This window comes from Nelumbo lutea, chromosome 7 (genome assembly GCF_056320005.1).
Source record: "Nelumbo lutea isolate HS-2025 chromosome 7, American lotus-T2T, whole genome shotgun sequence".
NCBI classification, from domain to species: Eukaryota; Viridiplantae; Streptophyta; class Magnoliopsida; order Proteales; family Nelumbonaceae; genus Nelumbo; species Nelumbo lutea.
Genome location: NC_142690.1, coordinates 4,295,919 through 4,304,089, shown reverse-complemented (window position 1 = coordinate 4,304,089; position 8,171 = coordinate 4,295,919). Strand labels below are relative to the sequence as shown.

Genomic DNA, 8,171 nt, shown 5'->3' with positions numbered 1-8,171 from the left:
AAGGTTTGATCCAATACAAACTCGTCTATTTAAAGCCTTTAAAAAGTAAAAAATCATATATACTTTTCTTTGGATCAAATACAAATAATATCTTTTTAACTTTTTAGATTTCAGATTTATGAAACCTACCTTATTTATTCATGTTCTTTTATTTTCTAGGCAAATAATACAATGACTGTTTTAACCATACAAATTCATTATTAAAAGGGGCATTTTTGTTGTTCAAGTATCGACAACTTTCCTACTAAGTGAGAAAATTATTTTTTCACATAAATCTCAAAAATAGAACATGAATTTTTTTTGTCAATGAGAACCAAAATCATATTAACCAACTTTCTCCAATCCCCCCTTTCAAAATCTAAAAAAAAAACGCCCCCTAAGATTTAGGGTTAAGCTCCCTCAGGGGTGGTTATTGTAATTTACCACAACCCGATGAATCGAGGATAACCATACAAATGCAAATGTGCCCCCGACTAAATAGATAAACCCGGCAAACTCAAATATTTACCGAACGCCGATTATGGCCATTATCGGTGTTTATCGGACAAAAAACACTTTGGCTTCTTCTCCGTTTGCTTTTCTATCGGTGCATAACAGATAGGTAAACAAAAGCCTTTCTCTTGATTCATTGTAGTGACTCAGAGAACAACAACCATGCATATGCCCGTCCATCTTTGATTTCTCCTCGTATATTTATTCTCTTTCTTTCCTCAGAAATTCTTGCGGGTGTGATGGAACTCTGTTATGTGAGGATTTCTGATGGTAATTTAAGGTGTACTGGTCAGACTGAGAGTAAGCCAACTGTCTTAAACCATTGTGCCTCCATTGGAAGGAGAAAAACTGGAAATTTGAAGGTTTTAAAATGCGGTTTTATCGGGAATTGGAAGAAACACAGGAAAAATAAAGTGAGCTTTTGTGTTTTTGTTATGGGAGCATCTTGTGGGATGAGAGTGAAGGAGAAACCCGAGAAGTGGTTTTCTTCTGATAAGGTTATCGAGGTTCTCAAGACCATGTTTGACCCTGATCAGGCTCTGGTGTTCTTCAAAACTGCCCAACAGCCAAATCTTGTCCATAATACTGAATCCTGCAATTATATGCTTGAATTCTTGAGAATCCATGGGAAGATGGAAGAGATGGTTGTTATGCTTGATTTAATGCAGAAACAAATCATAAAGAGGAATTTGGAAACCTACTTAACTATTTTCGAGGCTCTATATATACGGGGAAGGATTCAGCAAGCTCCTTACGCTCTTGAGCAAATGAGAAAAGTTGGGTTTTTTTTAATGCCTTCTCGTACAATGGGTTGATTCATCTACTTCTTCGATCTGGGTTTCGTAGGGAGGCTTTGGTGGTATATAGAAGGATGGTATAGGAAGGAATTAGGCCTAGTCTGAAGACCTACTCTGCACTTACGGTAGCAGTAAGGAAGACAAAGGACACTGAAACTGTAAGGGGTCTATTAAAAGAGATGGAAAGTTTGGGATTGAGGCCGAATATATACACCTTCACAATATTAGGGTACTTGGGTGTGCTGGAAAAATTGATGAAGCATATGGACTGCTAAAGAGAATGGAGGAGGGATGCGGATCAGATGTGGTTACTTACATAGTCTTAATTGATGCTCTTTGTAATGCTGGGAGGCTTGCTAAAGCCAAGGAGTTGTTTTTGAAGATGAAATCCAATAGTCATAAGCCTGATCGAGTAGCATACATCACCTTGTTGGACAAGTTCACTGATTGTGGAGATTTAGACTCCATAAGAGAATTTTGGAGGGAAATGGAAGCTGATGGTTATGTTCCTGATGTCGTTACCTTCACAATACTTGTTGATGCATCATGCAAAGGAGACAAGATTGATGAAGCATTTGCCACATTGGATGTTATGAGAAAGAAAGTTATCTTACCAAAGCTATACACTTATAATTCTTTGATTTGTTGGCTTCTAAGAGTTAATAGATTGAATGAAGCATTAGGACTCCTCGATTTTATGGAATCTCAAGGTCCTTAGCCAACTGCTTACACATACATTCTTTTCCAGATGAAAGAGTAGGGAGCTTGACAAAGCTCTTAGTACCTTTAAGAAGATGAAGAGTAGGGGAATTGTTCCTAATGTTGTTGCCTGCAATGCATCTCTATATAGCCTTGCAGAATTGGGTAGCCTTGGCGAGGCAAAAAATATCTTTCATGGACTTAAAAACAGTGGCCTTTTTCCAGATGCTATAACCTATAATATGATGATGAAGTGCTACAATAACGCAAGGAAAGTAGATGAAGCCGTCAAATTACTCTCAGAGATGATGGAAATTGGATGTGATCCTGATGAGATAACGATCAATTCTTTAATAGATACACTTTTACAAGGCTGGTCAGATAGATGAGGCATGGAAAGTGTTTCATAGAATGAAGGAAGTGAAGTTTATTCCTACAGTTGTGACCTACAATACATTGTTAGCTGGGCTAGGAAAAGAGGGTAGAGTGGAAAAGGCTATGGATTTATTTAGCAGTATGAAAGAAGTGGGTTGTCCTCCTAACACAGTAACATTCAATACATTTCTAGATTGCCTTTACAAGAATGGGGAGGTTGACTTGGCTTTGGAAATGTTCTATAAAATGACAGAAATGGACTGTGTGCCGGATATTCCAACTTACAACACTATCATATATGGTTTAGCTAAAGAAAATAGAGTTAATGATGCATTTTGGATATTCAATCAGATGAGAAAAATATTGTTTCCTGATTTGGTAACTTTGTGCACCCTTCGTCCTGTTGTTGTGAAGGTTAACCGGATTGAGGATGCTTTCAGGGTTGCTGAGGACTTCTTTAATCATCCCCAGGAACATACAAATAGAACCTCTATGAAGGTCCTAATGGAAGGGATCTTAATTGAAGTTGAAATAGATCAATGCATTATATTTGCTGAAAAATAGTTATCTAGTAGGATGTGCCAGAATGACTCCATACTATGCCCTGTGATAAAGTCTATGTGCAAGCATAAGAAAGTCCATGATGCTTACCATCTATTTGAGAGATTTACTATGGGCTATGGAATCCAACCGACCCTTGAATCATATAATGCTTTAATTGATGCACTCCTTGAAGCCAATCTTACTGAAATAGCTTGGGGGCTATTTGAAGAGATGAAGAAGGATGGTTGTAATCCTGATATTTTCACCTACAATCTTTTACTCGATGCTCTTGGGAAGTCTGGAAGGATTGATCAACTTTTTGAGCTGCATGAAGAGATGTTGTCTAGGGAACGCAAACCAAACACCATAACTTACAACATTCTTATATCTGGCTTTGTTAAGTCCAAGAGTTTAGATAAGGCTAGAGACTTGTACTATGATCTTATGAGTGGAGATTCCGTTCCAAGCCCTTGTACATATGGTCCTCTTATAGATTGCCTTTCAAAGGCTGGGAGGGTGGAGGAAGCAAAGCAGTTCTTTGGGGAAATGGTGGACTATGGATGCAAGCCTTACTGTGCCATTTATAATATTCTTATAAATGGCTTCGGGAAGGTGGGTGATGTGCTAACTGCTTGTAAGTTGTTTGGTAGGATGGGTAAAGAAGGCATCAGAGCAGATTTGAAGTCCTGTTACTATTCTTGTAGATTGCCTTTGTATGGTGGGTAGAGTGGCTGATTCCCTGCATTACTTTGAGGAGACAAAGTTAAATGGCCTCGTGCCTAACTTGGTTTCTTACAACCTAATAATTGATGGCCTTGGAAGATCACAGAGAACAGAGTAGGCTATCTGTCTGTTTAAAGAGATGCAGAGTGGAGGGACCAATCCCGACCTTTATACCAACAACTCCTTGATACTCCATCTTGGGAAGGTTGGAATGGTGGATGAAGAAGGAAAGATGTATGAAGAACTCCAACTTAAGGGGCTTGAACCTAATGTCTTTACATATAATGCCCTCATTTGGGGGTATAGCATGTCTTGGCAATCCTGACCTTGCATATGCAGTATATAAGCAAATGGTGGTTGGAGGTTGCATTCCCATTACAGGAACATTTGCACAGCTTCCTAATCAATCTTGACATCTTCAAGGTACTGTACAATTCCATTTTCCTTTATTTTAAACTTCAACTCTATGTTTGAAGGACACCAAATACCACACCTTATGTATAATTTCATTTCACCTCCTATTATATCATTCTGGATTATTTGATTTTTCTTCCAAGGCTAGTTATTGTTTTGACATTAGTCTTTTTTTCTATTATATATCACATAGTCTACTAAAATTTTCTCAACCTTGGCTTTTTGTGGGGACATATTAACCTAATTAAAATTCTCGATAATAATCTCCAGCTTTGTAGAAGACCATCTACAGCACTCCTAGCAGTGATATGTTACAAGTTGAAGGGGATAGAAGAGCTAGGGGCAAACCGGAAAGGACTTAGATGGAAGTAGTAAGAAATGATTTAAGCAGGGCAATGGATATGGCACTGGACAGAATGGAATGGCAAAATAGGTCTGATATAGCCAACCACATTTAGCTGGGACAAGACTTAGATGATGATGATGATGATGAATCTCTGGTTTAGTTTGACAATGACAGTGCATATCTAAAGTTACATTGGTTATTCAACTTGTCAGCTACCATCTTATGGGGATGCACTCACCTTTTCTCTGGTTGCATTGTAATTCACGAAGGTTTCGGAAGATCCTAGTAACCAAGTTGACTTGAATCTATCTGTAAGGTGCATATGAAACTTCTTTAAAGCTTTTGTACATGAGGATGTAAATTTTGTAGTCTCTATTAATTCCTACCAGTATTACCACATGTTTTGGGTGCAAGTTACATACGTTTCCAGTACTCCAATTCTAAGTGTAAATTCTGTTTATCATATACTTGTTATATGATTGTATTTGGGCAGCATAGATCATCAATCTATTTTATAAACAATATTCCATTTTTTTATTATCTTATCATGTCAGAGATACCTCAACATATTCACACCCCAACTTGCTTAATAAAATTAAAACTACATGCCTGCTGACCATATAGTTGCTATATTCAAACTGTCATAAGCAACATGCATATAATGTGTTCTTTAATGCATCAGTCAATTGTATGAACATGTCAATATTACGGGTGCTCAACGAAAATTGAAAAACCCAACCAAACCAAGAAAATCAAATAAAAACTGTAGTTAATCGAACTGATCGGTATATATATATTATAGTTATATTTATATATTTATTTATGATATATATTATAAAAAAGCCAAAGAATTGGACCAGTCAAAAACCGAACTGATCAACTGGTTAATCAATTGGTTTCAGTTTGGGATTTTACAGAAACTGAAGGATTGCTTTGGTTTCAAAAATATAATAATAAAACCACAGTTCGGTTAACTGAACCATGAGCACCCCTAGTCAATATACGGGATTTTCCATGGCCATTGTGTTTGCAGGGATTGGTTTGATGTTTTTGCCTAAAAGAAATAGCAGCAAAGTTCTGGAAAGAGATGATGGTACTAATCAATTCCTTCTTTTCTTTTGGGTTCATTGATTTCTTCTTTTCTTTTATTTTTTTTATGGTTGATTTACCATTTTTTGTTGCAGTTTTGCAGACACCAAATCAAAGGAGAAGCATATCACAAACATTTTGCAGACAACCTGGGTTTCCACACGAAACCCTAAACGTGGCGTTTTTTCCTATTTTTTGCTATCTGCTTTGGAGAAGAAACTCTGACCTCTAAACTGGTTTTTAGGTTGTCTGACCTGGAAATATCGATCTCAACTATGTCTTTACTCTCCTAATTTTCCTCAGCAAGTTTATTCATTTGTCTCCTATTTTTCCTCTTATTACTTGTGTTTATATGGTAAATTTTGTATCCTCCTATTTTTTACAGTATGGTTAGCTTACTAACAATTTTCCATTGGTCTTACTCTTCGCAAATTGTGCATTGCTTCACAGTGTCTACTATTTTCTGGTATTGTGCTTTGTTTCCAGAAACTCTCAACAGCCTATGCTGTTGGGCCCCAACAGCCAAAGTTAACCCTCTGACATTCTGCTTTTTCCCTTTTCTTAGGCTTTGCTGTATTGATGGTTTTTTGTGTTTTATTTATTTATTTTTTTTAAACCGGTTCAAAGGGCTTGGTTTAAGTCCCGACTACCCTCTGAATCATAACCTGACCTGATACCTCCTGTACAGGCGTATCAAAAAGGCCCCGATACAATACATATCAGTCGATATGGACCGATACATAACAATATTTTGAACCTTGATCCCATCCACAATGTCTCTCACAACACCAGTTGGATGACCCCACCAGCAATGCTGTCATGGCATAGGTGGCTCTAATCCATAGGACTGCAAGATCTGGTCTCTCCTTTGGCTTCAACCAGCATTGATCAGTCCCTCTTAAACATCCTCATGCAGGTACAAAAACACCGCCCCTTTCATTTCCTTGCAAGTCTTTATTTTATTTTTTTATTTTATAGTAGGTTAGGATTGGAACAAGTATCAGCATTTCTCTTCTCTACAGAAACAGTATGTCGAGATTGGAATTTTTTTGGTAATCAATAGGGATGGCAATGTTCCCCATCCCCGACGGGGACCGGACTTCCCTGACCCGTCGGGGATGGGGATTGTTTTGGTGGGTTGGGGACAGGGATGGGGATTAATAGGAATCCCCGATTGGGGTTGGGGTCGGGGATGGGGATTGAGGTCCCCGCCCTGCCCCCGATTATGTATATATTATTATATTTTTTATACTATATATATATATATATATATATATATATATATATATATCAGAACATATTTAAAAAATTATTTATAATTTAAAATTTTCATTTATTTTAAGTAATTTTCTTCAAATAAATACTGTTATTTAAAAAAAATTGGGGATTCGGATCCCTATGGGGAATCCATCCCCGTCGGGGATCGGGGATGGAAGACAAATTTTATCCCCGGTGGAGATCGGGGACGGGGATGGGGGTTAGTTTCATAATCGGAGTCAGGGACAGGGAATATGACCCCTGCCCCGAACCCGCCTGGTTGCCATTCCTAGTAATCAATGTCAAGATTGGATTGAAACAAAAAGATCATAATTTAAGTTTGCTTCTATTTTTACTGGCCAGGATGGGGAAATTTGTTATCCTTATTGTCCCGTTAAGTGTTGAAAATCTTATTAATTTTCATTGGAAGCAAGGTTCAAAGTATCAATATGTATCGGCCTATACATATCATGCCGATGACTTCCCGATACACCCCTCCAGGGGTTGTATCGGGTCAGACGCTGGTTTAGAGGGTAGTCGGGCCTTAAATTGATCCCTCTGAACCAGTTTTGAAAAAAAAATAAAAGCTAAAAAAATTACTGATACAGGCCAATACACCCTATCAATGTATTAGCGTATCGGCATGTGTCGATACTTTGAACCTTGGTTGGAAGATGAAAGTCCCATCTTTACTTTTAAGTTCTTTTCTTCTGTGATTTTGTAAGAAATTTTTTTTGGATCAAGTGTGCATTTTTGTGGAATGATGTGGCCTCAAAATTGAGCCTATGGTGCATCTTTTGTCCTTTTGCTTCTCAAATTTGGTTTGGTTCCACTAGAGTTTAAGATTCGAATTGTTATATAATAAAACTGATATTCACACAGTGGACCCAATTTTGCCATCTTAGAATACATTGCATCCCCTTAACTTATACATAGTGGGGCTTCCCTCGCTATTTACTATTAGATTTATCTCACTCAAGAGAGCCATTTTTTGTCACGAACATAAAAATCAATTTTTGTATAGCAAGATATATATTACTTTATATCAACGGTTTAAAAAATGATCCAGAAATGGAATCGTTCTAGTCACCGGTTTTTTGGTTGATGGTTCGACCGTCCGATTCAAATGAATGGCCCGTTTTAACAGTAAAATTAAAAAAAATTAAAAAATAATAAAAAATTAAAAACCATTAACGGGTCAATGAATTGACCACCCGAGTGAATGATTTGTTGACTTTTTCAACGTTTTTTAACCAAATTTCGAGTTTGGGATAAAACAAAATCGGTTGCCTGAACAATTCCCGGGCTGAACAGTCCAACCGTCCGGGTCAACGGTGATTCGAAAACGTTGCTTTATACAATTTCTTTTTGCATGCAAAAGCAGGGGCACCGCAGAGCAATTTATAACAATAGAAGGCATTCATTGGGTTTATTGT

The 8,171-nt window shown here is 37.4% G+C and overlaps 1 pseudogene; it reads left to right on the top strand.

The window, feature by feature from the left end:
- Nucleotides 1-592: 592 nt before the first annotated feature.
- On the top strand, nucleotides 593-4,042 carry LOC148844740 (uncharacterized; annotated as a pseudogene).
- Nucleotides 4,043-8,171: the final 4,129 nt, after the last annotated feature.